Consider the following 16,158-nt stretch of genomic DNA (forward strand, 5'->3'; position numbering starts at 1 on the left):
TCAAAATCGAGCAAAAGTTCAAACAGAAGAAGCGAGACTTTGGATCTGCAAATCCGAAGCCCAAAGGACAAAGCCAAGGCGGGGTGACCCAAGACAACCCGTCGAAGCCGCAAGAAAAGAACAGCACCACGAAGCCGAAGAAGGACACAGGAAAGTGGTGTGAGTTCCACAAGAGTCCCACTCATAACACAAGTGAGTGTCGGACCAAGCAGTCGCTGGTGGCTGAGTTGAAGGCTTCTGAATCAGATGCATGTTCCGACCCTGAGCCAGAACCCGACAAGGGGAATGGTAAAGGGAAGCAGATCATTGATGCGGATCCCAGCGCCACTGTTGCCATCGCCAAGATCCAGAAAGATGAGCCCGAAAATCCAAAAGAGGGGGAGCGTCTTTTCCACTCACAGATGTGGGTGAAGGGTTCGCCGCTGCAATTCATTGTCAATAGTGGCAGCCAAAAGAACCTCATTTCAGCAGAGGTCGTGAAGTGGTTGGGCCTACCGACTACACCGCACCCGCAGCCGTACAGTATCGGGTGGCTTCACGAAGGACGGGATCTGAAAGTTCGCCAGCAGTGCCGCCTTCCCTACAGCATCAAACCCTTCACAGACGAGGTATTATGTGATGTTACACCTCTAGATGTTTGTGATGTATTATTAGGCCAGCCATACTTGTGGAGGCGACATGCTGTGTATGAGTCCAGGCCTCGTGCTGTCATTATTTCTTTGAATAATTCATTATACAGGATACCGGAGGTAGCCCCACCTACCGCCACATCTTTGATCACTACCAAGAAAGGCAGCAAGCTCATATCACAAACCAGGAAATTCATCTGTCTGGTCCACTCCCAAAGTAAGGGGAAGGTTGTTGCTACATCCATGACCCCTGCAAAGGGTTCCTCTACGCAGCAGCAGCAGCAGCAAAGGAATACGGTCATGACAGAACACAGGAACAAATTCTCACGCACAAGGGTACCACACAAGTTTCAGGTGGGCGACAAAGTTTGGTTACATCTGCAGAGAGAACACCTTACCACAACCCATCAGAAACTCAGACCACTCCGACATCGTCCTTACATCAGTACCAAGGCTACGGGAAACAATGCTTTGAAGCACAGCATTCCTCCATTCCTTGGCTCGCACCGAGTGTTCAATGTGGACCATTGTCAACCATGCTTCCCACCATTACTGGACACATCAGAGATTGAAGGACAAGTTCAGCAGATGGAGGAACTCAACGCAATGGGGACCATTACTTCCTAAGGGGGGAGGAATGATCCAGGTGGATGTTGGTGGCCACCCACCTATCCCATTTGGACCCCCACAACTGTCTCTTTCAGTCTTTTTAGTTTCCTAAATTGTAGCACAGTTTACTATTTTTAGCAGTTTTTCGGGTCCTGAACTTCCGGAGCCATTTTGAGGCCCTAAACGACTTTTTTTTGGGATTCTGGGGCAACATAGGTCCATGGACTGATGTTGCCTCCCAAAGTGGTAGTACTCGGATAGATCTTTCTAACGAGCTATCGTACGCGTCAAACGGAGATCGTATGCCAAAGTTACGACCCCGGGAAATTGATGTACCAATTTACCCAAACGGGGCCCACAATTTGGCGTTTCATCTTCTAGGGCTAGGTTTTGGGATGTGAAGGGTTTTCCATTGTTTCTCAACAATAAATAGGCCTTCGAGCCTCATTGTAATACAGTTCAGAGGCATGTAGCCACACATCTCTTCTCAGAGATAAGCTACCATCGCCCTAGCTAGTCTATTTCCATTTCTGGTTATAAGCATATTTCAATATTTTCCATTAATGAAATGAAGTGTTATTTCCACTGCATCTTTGTATTTATGGTTATCGCATCTCTGTATTTATGGTTATCTCTGTAATCTGTTGCGTTCCTGTTTAAATCCGGATCAGCGCCTTTGTAACGTCCAACCCGCGTGTATATGCGGCTCGGTCATGATGAACCTGTGTTTATATATTTTCTCTTCATTCTTGTAGTATGCTCATCAAATCCTTGTTGCTGACCTGCTGCACTATGATCTGTCATCTGTATGATTTGCCATCAAGGACAACACTTGTCTCATAATGCCAACAATTTTTAGCTGTGTTACTTATTAGCTAGTCACATATTTTAACTTGTGACTAAATTAGTGATTTATGTTAGTCGTTTTTAGTTCAGTCACTTAATATTGCTCATTTTTTGTAGTATTTCACTTGAAAAAGATGTGGTGACTAACTGTGTTAGTCACCTAGTCACTAATTGCTCATCTTCTACTAGTGAGTGGATCTAGTCCCCAATACTAGGAATTTGCATTAAATAGCAGGGAAAACATTCCTATATTTTCTCAATCATTCCCTAGAGGAAAATTCGACTTGGTATTTATACAAGATGATTAAGAATCATTCCCCATGGATGGAGGAAGCTTTCCCCACCGAAATCCCTTGATTAGTGGATCTACTCCCTTGATTGGTGGATCTGCTCCCTTGATTAGTGGAACACATTCCTAGATTTTCTCAATCATTGGGGTTCCAAAATTTGTGCCATAATTCCATAATATCTTGTTGGCTTATTATTTATTATTGATCCTCCAGTAGTAGGGAACAAATCCATAAATTATCTCCTCTTCCAACTCTTCATAATCTGCCCAATATTCTCATAATATTCCACAAAAAATAAATAATATTATGTACAAATATTCAATTATTCATAAACCTTCCTAATGAATATATTAAAGTTAAAAATAAATTATCTAATGCAAAAAGAGAGATTTAATGTGTTGAAGGATGGTCATAGGCCTTAATTTATGTTTTAATTTAGAGGCATGGGCCTTAATTTATGTCTAATTTAGAGGCCCATCATGAGGATTCATTACAATCATGGTAAGAAAATAAAAATTCTATAAGATTTTTGTTCCAAGATGGTTATGACTATTAATACCAACAAAACAAAAGTTGTGATAGTTAAATCTAGAAAAATCGCATATGCTACTTTAATATATGAGAAAGGAAAATTGGAGGAACTTCATAAAATTATCTTGGAATCGATATCCATCACAAGTTCAACTAGAATTACATCATTAAGAATTTAAGGATAAATGGAGGATGGAAAGATTATTATGGCCTTGAAAATAATTGTAAGTGAATGAATATTTGGATATGTGATAAAAAAAAAAACTCCTCTTTGAGACTGTAACTTCTATTATTTTATTTGGATATGATGTTTGGGGTTGTAGCATCTCTAGAGAGTCATTGAGTAAGATAGAACATATCCAAAACTAATTTATAATATATAAATTCAAGATTAAAGGAAATACCCTGTATTTTATCCTCTTAATTGAAGCTAATATTTGCCCCATTGAAAGCGTGAATATGGCTAGGTATCTTATGTATATGAAAGAATTAAAATACATGGAAGGCAAAAGGTTTTCGAAAATTGCTTCTAACTCTAGAAAAGCCACCATCTTCAGCTCAATGGGGATGGCATAAGGATACCGAGTCTTGGCTAGACCATTGGTGAATAAAGAAGGAAACCATTTTGTAGAATAAGGATAATATTAGAAATATTATTACGTCAAAACTTAAGGAGAAATTATCGGGTGATAAAGAGATAGAGGGAAAAAGGAAACTAAGATATTATAAGGGAGTGACCAACAAAAATATTGAAAATCAAAATTATCTCTATGTTTTGGCTAGCATAAAAATAATTATAATAATCATACTTATTGCTAAATTAAGGAAAAATTCTCATGATCTTCATGGAAAAACTAGATGTTGTCCAATTCCCAAAACGCCATGCGATGAAAGAGTCTATTACCTTTGTAAGAATAAGAGGGACGAAGATTAAAATCACTTTCTCCTAGACTATCCTACTTATGTTCAATTTAGATTTCAAAATATTTGTCACACTACTAAAGTTCTTGACCTTTAAAGTCATCAAAACTATGGTGGTCTTGTAACACTTCACTTAATGTTTTTTGACCATATAAATCAATTACTAAAGAATGATAAGTAATATCTTATATTTTTAATCTCTATATATAATTTTAGTCTAAAAATAAAAATCAAAATATTTTTTTATTTGTATATAAACATGTATTTTTTTTTTAAATAATGATTCTTCATAATGTATTTTGGACAAATATATTTTATTCCAAACAGAATATTAAGATGATATTTTATGATTAGATTCAATTTTTTTGTAAATCAGCAAAAAAATTTCCATTAATAAAAAGATTTTACAATAAGTACATGGATATCAACAAGACTAATCTAGGAGTGCGAAGGCCTATAGCCACACACACACACACACACACACACACACACATATTCAACTACGGTTCATGTTTTTTACACTTTCAGATTAGGAAACACATTTTGTAATTCTCTAAACAAATGTCTTGTAATTCAATTATACGAGCTGATTAAGGTAGTTTTTTCAGGCACTATGAGGTTTTCACGATCTCTCTCTCTCTCTCTCTCTCTCTCGATCGTGAAAACCTCCTAATTCCCCAAAAAACTACCTTAATCAGCCTGTATCATTGACTTACAAGATATTTTTTCAAAGAATTACAAAAAGTGTTTCCTAAACGAAGAGCTTCTGAGTGTACAAAACACAAAATGACATTATGAATCTCTTCGAAAGAGCTAATAACTAGCCACAAGTGTGTCGAGTTAATGCATTAGAAACCTCCAAACCATTGGTTTGCAATTGATACTGAAAAGAGCTACCAAAAAATAGAATGAGTTATTAGGATAATACCTTTAGTCAGAGATAACCACCGGGGAAAGAGGAGCTCCATTAGCTGGTGGAATTATGTGAGGTGGTGAAGCAATGTTGACCAGTGGAACATCTATCATTACAGGAGTGTTAATGATATTCTCAGTGTCAGAGTTAGATTCTGACACCATGTACTTCTCCACTCTCTATAGACATATGAGAATGTCATTTAGACAGTACCAAATGATCCTTAGAAGGCGTTTTAGGTCCTCATGACCTGCAAAAACTCAGTAATTATCCACTTTTTTTATTGGATCACCAACCAAAATAAGGTGTCCAACTACTGGTAATCTACAATATAATGCAAGAAATACAACCTTCCTTTCATAAAATTTCCAAGATTGAAAATCCATTTGAATTCTTTATTACCCACTTCAGAGTCTGAGAAGTAGGCTTTGTCTCCAAATTCATGAGATTTGAGTTGGCAGATTTACTTTCTGATTTCCGAAGTGATTTTGTTAAACAAAGTTGCCACTGTATTCCATCTGAACAATCACCTAGGCTGAGAGATATAAATTTTGTTGGAGCCTCCTCTTAGCTGTAGGGCTTGCCATTCTCTGTCTAGGTGGCATAGTCACTCAGAGAAGTGCATGATGGACACAAGGTTGATTGATTCCAATATATATAACAATTGTTGGAACTTTGAGACTTAGGACCATGCCGACTAGACCCAAAGTATGTGAAAATGGAGAGCTCTGACAGATGGCTATATCATCCCCAAAACCCACATAGCTTATTAGTGGATAATACCCAACCCAATGAGAAATCCCTTGAAACACAAATAGAAAGATAGTTAGGACTGCCTCCAAAGAGAGGTCTAAAACTACTCAAAATTTCGATAACCTTTAGGAAACTGCAAGTATTTGTGACTGGAGTGAAAAATAAGAAACTACAGTGGGATTGAAAGTGGGAATATAAGACAAAAACTAGAAAAATTCACTTACAATTCATATTTCGAAAACATATTAAGAAAGAGAAAATGGATGGGACAAATTTGACCAAGATAGACAAAGCACATTATCCCATGACAAAGGATTATATTGTGCAAACCTCACCTCTCTAACAAACATGTACAGGAGACCACGTAACCTAGAATTAAGTACCATAAACCAAAAAAGTACCCATTTTAACACAAATGAGACATAGAAGAGCTAATGTTTAAAACCAAATCGAAAAATTTTCAGGTTACCAGACCCCACATACTAGAACCAGAGAATTGAGAAATTCCTGGGAAATCTAAGCCTTGGAGCGCTGATGAGGGAAGCACAGCCACTAATTTGAAGACAAGCTCCGAGATTGCATTATGCAAGAAAAATATGAAAAAAAATAACTACTAATCTTTGTGGACCAGAAAGAATTTATGACCCCAATTCCCTCGTTCAGATGAATAACAAGAAATGACTATCGATGCACGCAACACACTGTACCAAACATAACATGGAAGAATGAAACTTGGGACCATACAAGCATGCCAACCTTGCTACAGTGAACTACATATAGCCACCAACTTATGCATAAACTAACCCATTTATAACTATCTGAGGAGGAAAAGTAGCATAAGCTTGATATATTGTTACCCTGCCATTGAAGGAATGAGATTAGATAAGTGTTCAATGTGGCACATGCCTTAAGAGAAACATTCCTTCAGATCTGTGAGGATCCATTAATGAGACAATGGTGTGCTACCTCTACTCTCATGATGGAGGTTGTTAGATTCATTAAGGCAAAGTTACCAAAAACTAAGTGATCCAAAGCCGTTGCAGTAAGCCAAAACAATAAGTAGTGAATTCCTTCTCCCATTACCCTCGTTTGTTTAAGAAAACACTTCGTCAAAACCTAAGATACCATTCTCATTCAACAAATCTCCTCCGAACGGATATGTGCCCTTGACAACACACATTCCCACCCATAATAAATAATGCACCTCATATCACCCCCATCGGGGAATGATTAGATTCAATGTTAGATTAAGATAAAAATTTATGATCATATTCAAAGTTGATAATAATATTTAATAAATTTTCATTTTTATTTATTATTTATTTTAAATTTTAAAATATTTTTTAACAATGGTAAATTGGTAACTCAATGGAATAATTTGAGCAAGGCCCAAAATCAAACCTAGTGGAAATTTTTAAATATAGTTTAATAAAATTAAAGGTAATGGAACCATCAAATTAAAATCACACTTAGATAATCAATTTTGAAAAATGTGAGAATCTCAATAAGAAAACCAAAATTCCCTTAAAAATGAATAAGCCTTTTAAGAAAATTAATATTGTTTCATTTATACAACTAACCAATATTTGCTTTTGTATAATTAATTAATTGAATTACATTTGATTTGATGATTATATCCAAATTCTTTTTCCTTTGCAAAATTTTGCAAGGAATATTATGGTGACCTAGGAACATTTCTCTCCCTTCTTTTCGACCATAGAAATAAAATGTTAAAGGATCTCAATTAACCTCTTACTTTCTTAAGGTTTGATAGACAATATTGGTCATAGTGGACTTTAATCTCATCATCATCATCATTTTTAATTACATATTAATTACTAAAATTTAAGTTTTTATAACTGATAATATTATTTGAAATTATGTTTTTAAATAATAAATTATGTTAAAAAAAAAATCATGTTTAATATTTATGTTTTTCCCCCTCAAAAAAATCATAATTTTCATTGATATAAGAAAATTACATATTGTAGATGCAGTTGCATATGCTATATGGTGAGGTTGTTTGCCTATCAAAAATAAAATGTGTCAAAAAAGATTTTTGATTCTCAATGCAGGGAGAAACTTTTCTATTGTGTTGTTTAAAGAGCTCAAAAAACTCCTCATAGGGAGTACTATTATCTATCTTATATATACATCTAGTAAATCGAAATATACATTTGTACTGATAAATTATGCAAAACTATAAACATGTAAATCAGGCCCCTCGGAGCGAGTTATGCTGTGTAGTCCATATATTGGCGGTGGTAGTATTGATATTGTTCAACGTCCCTCTGCTTTTGAATCATCCATGTACCCCGAGGCCAGTTTGTAGCTTCCTTAGATAGTTGATCGGTACTCTGATTGCATTCCCTGTAGATATGGCAACAAACAAAATGATCAAAATGTGCAATGAATCTGTGTGCCTCTTCCAAAATAGGTCTTAGAGAATATGCATGATAGTTTGATGTGTTGTTTATCCAGTTGATAAAATTCTTGGAGTCCCCAACGATTTGTGTATTTCTAAAATGTTTCTCCATGGCAAAGTGTAGGAGATGTCTTAGAGTGATCAGCTCAGAATAATTATTGGTGCCCCTTCCCAGTCCCATTTGGATTTTAAAGTAATGTGAGGCAGAGAGGTATAGTATAGCACCCCCCCACAACCTGCATCCTGTGCAGATCCATCGAAATATGCCCAGGGGTAGTCTCGGTTGATGACCTTGGGGACAATGTTCCTAGAGGCAGGAGCTGCATCGTCGTCAGGGATGGAGTTATAGGTGGCTAGAATTCGGGCAGTGATGGAGGGCCAATGAGGTATGGTATTATGGAAGATGTATTGGTTTCATGCTATCCATATCGCCCAACAGAGGAGGAGGGGTAGGTTCCTGGCCTTATTCGGAGAAGCAGATGTCCACCATGATATCCATGCATCAAAAACAGATGTACACTACCATTGATAGTGTATATTGATGGCCCGAAAGGTGGTGTTCTAGAGGTCCATAGTGACCGGGCAGGTAAGAAAGAGGTGGTCGATAGTTTCTGTGTTGTTCTTGTACATGCAACACCAAGATGGACCATGTTGAGCTCTCTTGTTCAGGTTGTCCCCCATAGGAGGCTTGTTTTTTAGTATTGTCCACATAAATAGTCTCATTCTAGGGGGCACCTTAACTTTCCACAGATGTTTCCACCAATGTTCAATAGTCGGTGGTCGATGGACGACAGTGATACATAGGTATCCTTCCTTTGGAGAGTATATACCATTTTTTGCATGGGACCATATGATCTCATCTTCCCCCTCTGTGATCCTGATATGTGATTCAGTTAGTGCAGCAATGTATTCCCCCCAATAATGATGCCAGATCTCTGGGAGATGTAGATGATGAGCAACCTTCCGTACCTGTTGAAACATGGTGGAGTGCTCTGGATCCTCAATATGATTAATATTAATGATACTTTTATTGTTGAGTAGGTGCATCAATTCATGTGGGAGCCTGTGTGAGTTGCCACTTTCGATCTAGGGATTTAGTTCAATGCGCACCCTTGAGCCAAACTGCATTTTCCAAGTGATCCCATCTCAGATAAGGGGCATGGAGTTTATTACTACTTTCCATATGATATATATCCTAGACTTATTCCATCTGGGTGATCGGATCCAATCCATCATGTTGAGGGGAGATATATATTTCGAGTATGCCACCCTTGTCCATAAGCTGGATGTAGTGACCCGTTTCCATCCTAGCTTAGCAGCCAGTGCAATAGAGAAATCATCCAGTCTTTTAATTCCCCAAGCCCCCCATTCCTTTGGTAGCGCTAGTAATTCCAATCTAGCCCAGGAAAAAAATCTACCGGATTGTTTTCCCTTCAGAAGAAATCTGCAATAGAGATTTTTTATTTAAGAGAGTATGCCCATAGGGATCTAGGCTAGGGACATCCAATATAAAAGTGTAGCTTCTAGTACAGCTTTAATAAGAACCAATCAGCCTGCTCTGGAGAGGTACTTGTGGTGTCAGATTTTAAGCCTTTTCTCTAGCTTAGAAATTAACCATCTCCAATCTGTAATCTTGTATTCAAGGGGTTTAGCCAATAACCCAGGTACCTAAGTCCATCATCCAACTGAAGAAGAGTGAATGGGAATCTGTGGAGGCTGAACTGTATTTCATGAGGTGTACAACCTGAAACCATTAAAGTGGACTTTAGGCTGTTGATTTCCATACCAGTAGCAATTCAGAATATGGCCATGATGTTCTGTATATTTGTCAGATCCCTTATACCTCCATTAAGGAAGATCATCACATCATCTGCAAAGAGGATATGGGTTAGTATGCAGCTGTCTGTAATCCTAGTGCCCTGTAGTCTTCCCATCATGTGTTATTCCAAGATGAGTCTGCTGAGTCCCTCCATAATGAGCAAAAATAATAGAGGGGAGAGAGGGCATCCCTGCCTGAGACCTCTTTATGAGTGAAAGAAAGGGGTTGTCGACCCATTGATAAGGACACTAAAAGTTATATTTGTTATGCAACACATGATACAATGTATGAACTCTATGGGGAAACCAAGATGAGTTAAGAGCATTCTGATATATAACCAACTAGCACGATCAAAATATTTTGAGAGGTCTACCTTGAGAATCATACTTTTCAAATTCTTCATCTATACAGAATGCAACACCTCTTGTGTTGTTCCAACAGCTTCATGGATCTGACGGTCCTGAAGAAAATCAAATTGTTTAGAGGAGATATGTGAGGATAAAATGGGACGAAGGTGATTGGCAATGATATTAGCAATGATTTTATAGAAACAGTTACAAAGGGAGATGGGACGAAAGTTTTCAAAATATCCAGGGTTATCAGATTTAGGGATGAGTGCAATAAATGTGGTGTTGAAAACTTTGTACATCCACCCAGTGATTCTGTAGTCTTCAATGACCTTGAGTAGGTCTTCTCCAAGAAGTTTGAAAAAAGCAATGTAAAACTCAACCGGTCAGCCATCTGGTCCCATACTATTGTCTCTCTTGAACCATTTCAGAGTGGCTTCGAGCTCCCCAATAGTGACAGCCTTATTCAGGTCCAAAGCATCCTCCTAATCCATGAACCGGGGAAAAAATTGTGCCACTTTGATGACTTCAGTCAATGATGCATTGCGGGGAGCTCTGGAGAGCTTCTTGAAGTGAGATGAGCCGAGGGAGGCTAAGTGATGAAAGGAATTCTCTTTGATGCCTTGTTCATTATTCAAGTGCCAAATGGTATTAATTGATTTCCGTCCATTAGCAAAATTGTGATAGAATTTTGTGTTATCATCACCTTCAAGGAGCCAAATGGCTCTGCTTCGCAGCCTCCATGATTCCTCTTTATCTTTCAGTATTTTGCCTCTTTGTGCTACTAAGGTTGTGAGCCTCTCCTTTTGTTCAGGTGTTGTGTATCCCCTTCCATGTTCATCCTCCAGCTTTGCAATCTCAGCTTTAGTGTCCCTCAGGGTTTGTTCATCCATCAGTCTCTTGTTGTGTGCCCATCTTTTTGATAGCCTCTTAAGCTCGCTTATAATGTGGGAAAATCCTTCTGTCATATTCCCACCCGTAGCGGGAGGGTGGGACTTCCAATAATCAGTTACCAGTTTAATGTAGTCTGCATCTTTTAACCACGTTGAGTTGAACTTGTACGGTGCTTTAGGTTTAATCATGCCTCCTCTGACTTCAAGGTATATCGGCAAGTGGTCTGATAGTCCCCCCGAGCCAACCCACTACCTATAGTTGAGCCCCATACCCAGCAGTCGCTCTTTAACGAGGAAACAATCTAATCTCCTAGCCAGCCTATCCTCCCCAGTCCTTTTGTTCCTCTAGGTGGGTTGTAATTTAGCAAAAGGGATATCGATTAGGCTGTGGTCCTCCAGAACATTTTTGAAGAAATCATATAGTGGATCAATCTTAGCATGATGACCCCATGATTCTGAATATCCAATAGAGAAATTAATATCTCCTCCTAGAATAAGGCTATCCACTTGCAATAGATTGGAACTTAATAAATTCTCCCAGTAGGTTGCTCGATTTTGGCATGGAACATATACATTGATGATTTTGATGTCAATACCTAATTCAAATGAGTAGATGTTAGCCCCAATATGACCAGTTCCTCCCCAAATGTTACATAGCTTGATAGTCCTCGTATTGTATCCCATCACAACACCACCTGAACACCCATTAACATCATGGGAATGAAACAACCATCCGGGGATCATGGATTCAAGGAGGCGAGTGATGGCTTCTGCTAACCCCAGGGTTTCCTGAAGGAATATGACATCTACTAGCTCAGTGCTTAGAAGCCTCCAAAATTCTAGTTTTTTCTTGGGACTAGATAACCCACGACAGTTGTAAGAGAGTAGCTTCATGAGAGATATGGCCCCAGGTTGTTCTATGCTCTAAGAACCCGATCTACAGCTAGCCAACAACCCGAAACGACTTCCACACCCGCTTGTTGTTTGTCTTTAGAGAGGACAGTCGGCCCCAAGGAGGTTTCAGAGGGATAAGAGAGGATATGATTCCAATGCTAGTCATATCAAGAGTTTGTGATCAAGATAAAGATTTAAGTGAGTAGTTGTGAGAGTGAAACCCCTTCTCAGAGTTAGAAGATAGGGCAGGGGAATTCACCTCCGGGAAGGATGGGGGGGTACATGAGAAAGTGGGAGGGGGGGGCTACAGAGAGCAGTTCAAGGAATGAGGAGTTAGGCAGGAAGACATAGTACCATGTTGATCAACTGAGGATGATGTAAAAAAACAAGAGGATGTAGTGAAATTAAAAGAGCAGGTAGTAGAGAGAGGCATACCTGAAGATAGCACAGCCATAATAGCCGCCCTGTCCATGGTCATAGGAGGAGATGGAGGCCGAATGGGTGCATTTCCGTGCTTCTTCAGATTCATGTTTAGTCAATTTAGTGTTCCTAAATTGATGTCATTAATTGTCAACCCGGGGCTCGTAAGCTGATGAAGTGAAGGTGTACTATATGTACTTAAGCAACCTCTTAGAGCTTTTTGTCATTTTGGGGGTGTTGTTTATGGACAGTTTATCTTCCTAAGATGGAATGGAGTTTTTATAAACAGATGAGTGAGTGTGTGTGTAAGGTGATTTCTAACTACTTGCTGAAAAGGAAAAGCTTGAAAGAAATAAATAACTTGAAATAAACTGAAAGCAAAGAACCACTTTCTAATGGCACTAGACACCATTCATGCTGCTGCAAATAAAAAGTAAGAAAATCACTTTAAAAACCAATGATAATGTTTATCTCTTCCTAACTCTTTGTTTCTAACACATAGTACTGTGTAAAACACGATTAGGAAGTAGCTAGAGATGAGTTTAAAAAGTGATAAAAAATGAGAAAAATCTACTTTAAAGACTAGTTATAATGTTCAGCTCTTTCTAACTCTCTGCTTCTATCATATGGTACTATGTAAAGCACGATTAGAAAGTAGTTAAAGATTAGTCTAAAAAGTACTCAAAGCCAGCTGTAATTTATCAGTGTTCTGATCTCTAAAAGATAAACAATTTGTGATAAAGAGACCATTCATATGTTAGCAGACAACTTTGAGAAATTAAACTAAAAATCAGCTATGAAAATAAAGTAAAGGCAGCAACTTTGAATCTGTCAACTGAAAATACCATCAGTTATAAAGCAAATACATAAACACAAAAACAATCCCGGGTTAAAAACCTGCAAAAGAACAATACTGATCAGCTTAAAATAAAGGCTGGAAATGAAATAACATGGAAGTGAATCAAGCTGTACATGTTTCAAAGAAAAGGAAATGCTGAATGGAAAATAAGGAAATGCTGAACATAAAAATACTATACAAGGGCAGTCATGAACAGGGGCCCTCCATTCATACAACCCAAAGAAGACTCAAGGAATTGAAAACGTCAGAACAGCACTGCTTCTATTACTCCATATGCAGAAAATTACAGTCAAGAGTGCTAGAACAGCACTACCAAAACAGAGTCTTGAAATGCACTAAAATTATAACAAGTTCATAAAACACAGCAACTAAAAAGTAACATTAAGCGTACACAGACGCAATTTTTATAGGCATCTAAACGATTGCCTAATGCGTACAGCTAGAAACTGAAAATTAACTAATTTGTCATGCGTAATAAAGGTTCAGCAACACGTCATAAGCCTCGTGGATGAGCTGGAGGTTCTGGTCATTATGGGAATTGAATCCAGAGTTGGATTATGTTTCCCACAACCTGCGTAACACGGACAAATCACCAGTTGTATTGTCGTGACCCAACATCTTACGCAACACCGTTAAGCTGCCTTTGTTGACCGTGGCTTGACCCTCGTTGACCGGAGGTGTAGATGATGTGGCTGATCAAACCAATGGCACAGGAACCTTGAGCACCTTTATTCCTAAATGCCCGTGTGGCTCGTTTTGCAAAATGACACGTGGAACCTTGAGATTAACAAAAAGGTTGCGGAATCATCAGATGGCTGCGGAATCTCTGCAAATATGTCAAAATCTAAACAAAACAGTCACACATTAGCAAAGTTCACTTAATCATGCTTAAAGACATAAAATGTAATGATCTGGGTTGGTTTACAAGGAAAATGAGGCAAAAGAGAGAGATGAGTGAGGGAAAACTGTAGGTAATGATGGATAATCAAGTGCAAAGTAAAGGCTCTACAATTCTCCTTTCCCGTCTTTGTCGTTGTTGCTTCAATGTTGGTGCGCTGCTCAGGTACCTTGGTAGATTTGGATGGGATTGTCTTCCCCTGGTCCACTGCTTTAGCTATCCCATTCAAAGGGAAATCCTTATATAAATGACCCACCTTGTGGCACCTCCTGCACCTGAAGGGGACCCCCTCATAATCAAGGATCTATACTCAAGAGTAATGTTTCCAGAGCAAGGTAATTGTCACTTGTAGTCCTTCCCTTGTATCAAGATGAACCAGTATCCTTGCATATGCCATGATGCCTGTGGACAGGTATGATTTATCATGCTCCAAATAGGTTCCCAAAGCATTCCCGATGCGCCTAAATATGTCCTCCAACCAGAAGTGTAGAGGAAGGCCTGGTAATCTAACCCACAGTGGTCCTGTGCCCAATTGCTCTCTCTTAGGGTCAAAAAGAGGGTTCCATGTTTTGAGGAGCATAGAGGTTTGCTCAATGTGCTAGAAACTAGATAATACCCAAGTGGTATGTTCGAATCTTACAAAACACAACGTAAACCATCCTTGCATGAAGGTTTGTACAAAAGGTAGTTCAGCCATGTGCTGTCCCCAAATCTCTGCAGTCCATTGCTTGAGCCTAGCCGTGGTGTAGTTCCTCCCTCGAACCCTACCCACCAAAACCCTATCAACAGTGTCCATGGCTTCACCCCATTGGATATCCTCCCCCAAACGTAGAGAAATATCTTGAGTCCTAGCCTTGACACACTTTGACTTTTTCCCTGTCCTGTGACTCTTGTCAAATATGTCCGCCTTAGGAGCATGTTGGTGGGAGATTTGTAAATTTGGTCCAAACCCTCTAGGGTTCGCTTCTAGATCCGGAGGAGAGCCTGCAAAATAGCCAGAGGTGGGAGCCGTTGAAAGCGGAGTGAGGGGGGTTTCTTAAGGTAGTACCAAGGTTCCTCCTATAGGGACAGATGAAGGGAAATGAGAATCAGCAGGTGGAGGGTGAGGTGGATACCCCAAGGGGTCAATGGAGTGGTCAGAACCTATGCACCTAGCCAAGAACTATAGGGATTCTGGTGATGGGGGGTGTAGTGGAATCTGGCCATGTGAGGGGGTATTCAAGTAGGGAAACAACGAGGAAAGAGGGACCCGAAATCAATGACAGGGGCATAAGGACATCCGGCAGGTCACTGTTATGAGGGAACAACCCTTTCAAGATCAGGGGAGGTGACATCCAAATGGAAACTTTAGCAAATAGTTCATCGAAGTAGTCAACCTAGTCGAGCTCCATACCTAACTGTCTGAAAATGACGTGCCAGCTGCCACCAGGAGATGCAAACCGTTGTCTTCGTAACTGCACTGCCTGTGGAGAGTAAACGGAGCTAGGCAGTATTCACAAGCATATAGAAGTAATGGAGCCAAGCAGTATCACGGGCACATAGGAGTAAACGGTGACGGGGATCGGATAAGTTGGTTCCATTGAGGGTGGTCAGGCACGGACAGTATGCAGGTTTTGCAGTGATTCCGAACCCTAGCTCGTATCAAGCATCGTTTGACGATTTTTCTGTAACTCCTCCTTCGCCATGTTTAATATTTATGTTAATATCAAAAAATAAAGAATACATACTTTTAAATTTTTATGGTAAAATGTTCATTTTAAACTTTGTGGATAAATTAAATTATTAATTTTTTATATTAAATGAGGTGGTTGGTAATATATTATTGAATGTTTCAATAATATTTCAATTATAGATAAAAAGGAATAAATGGATTTTTTCTCCAATATATTCCTCCACCCCACCCTCATGTCACAAGGTTGGGGTGGGGGTGACTGAGGAAAATATTCTAGAAAATAAGTTTTCTCCAATATCTTCCCTCATTTCATGAGGGTGGTGGGGAAGATATGTCATGAGGGTTTGGGTGAAGGAGATATTAGATAAAAATCAATACCCTCATGTCATGAGATTTGAGGTGGGGGTAGATATTGGAGAATACATATTTATCTCATGTC

General features: G+C 39.0%; 1 pseudogene; it reads right to left on the bottom strand.

The window, feature by feature from the left end:
* Window positions 1-11,165, bottom strand: part of LOC149262005 (protein NODULATION SIGNALING PATHWAY 1-like) — a 71,219-nt pseudogene extending 60,054 nt beyond the window's left edge.
* Window positions 11,166-16,158: the final 4,993 nt, after the last annotated feature.

Source organism: Pinus tabuliformis, chromosome 6 (assembly GCF_031772625.1).
Source record: "Pinus tabuliformis cultivar Carrire ecotype Pingquan chromosome 6, CPIR1, whole genome shotgun sequence".
Taxonomy (NCBI): domain Eukaryota; kingdom Viridiplantae; phylum Streptophyta; class Pinopsida; order Pinales; family Pinaceae; genus Pinus; species Pinus tabuliformis.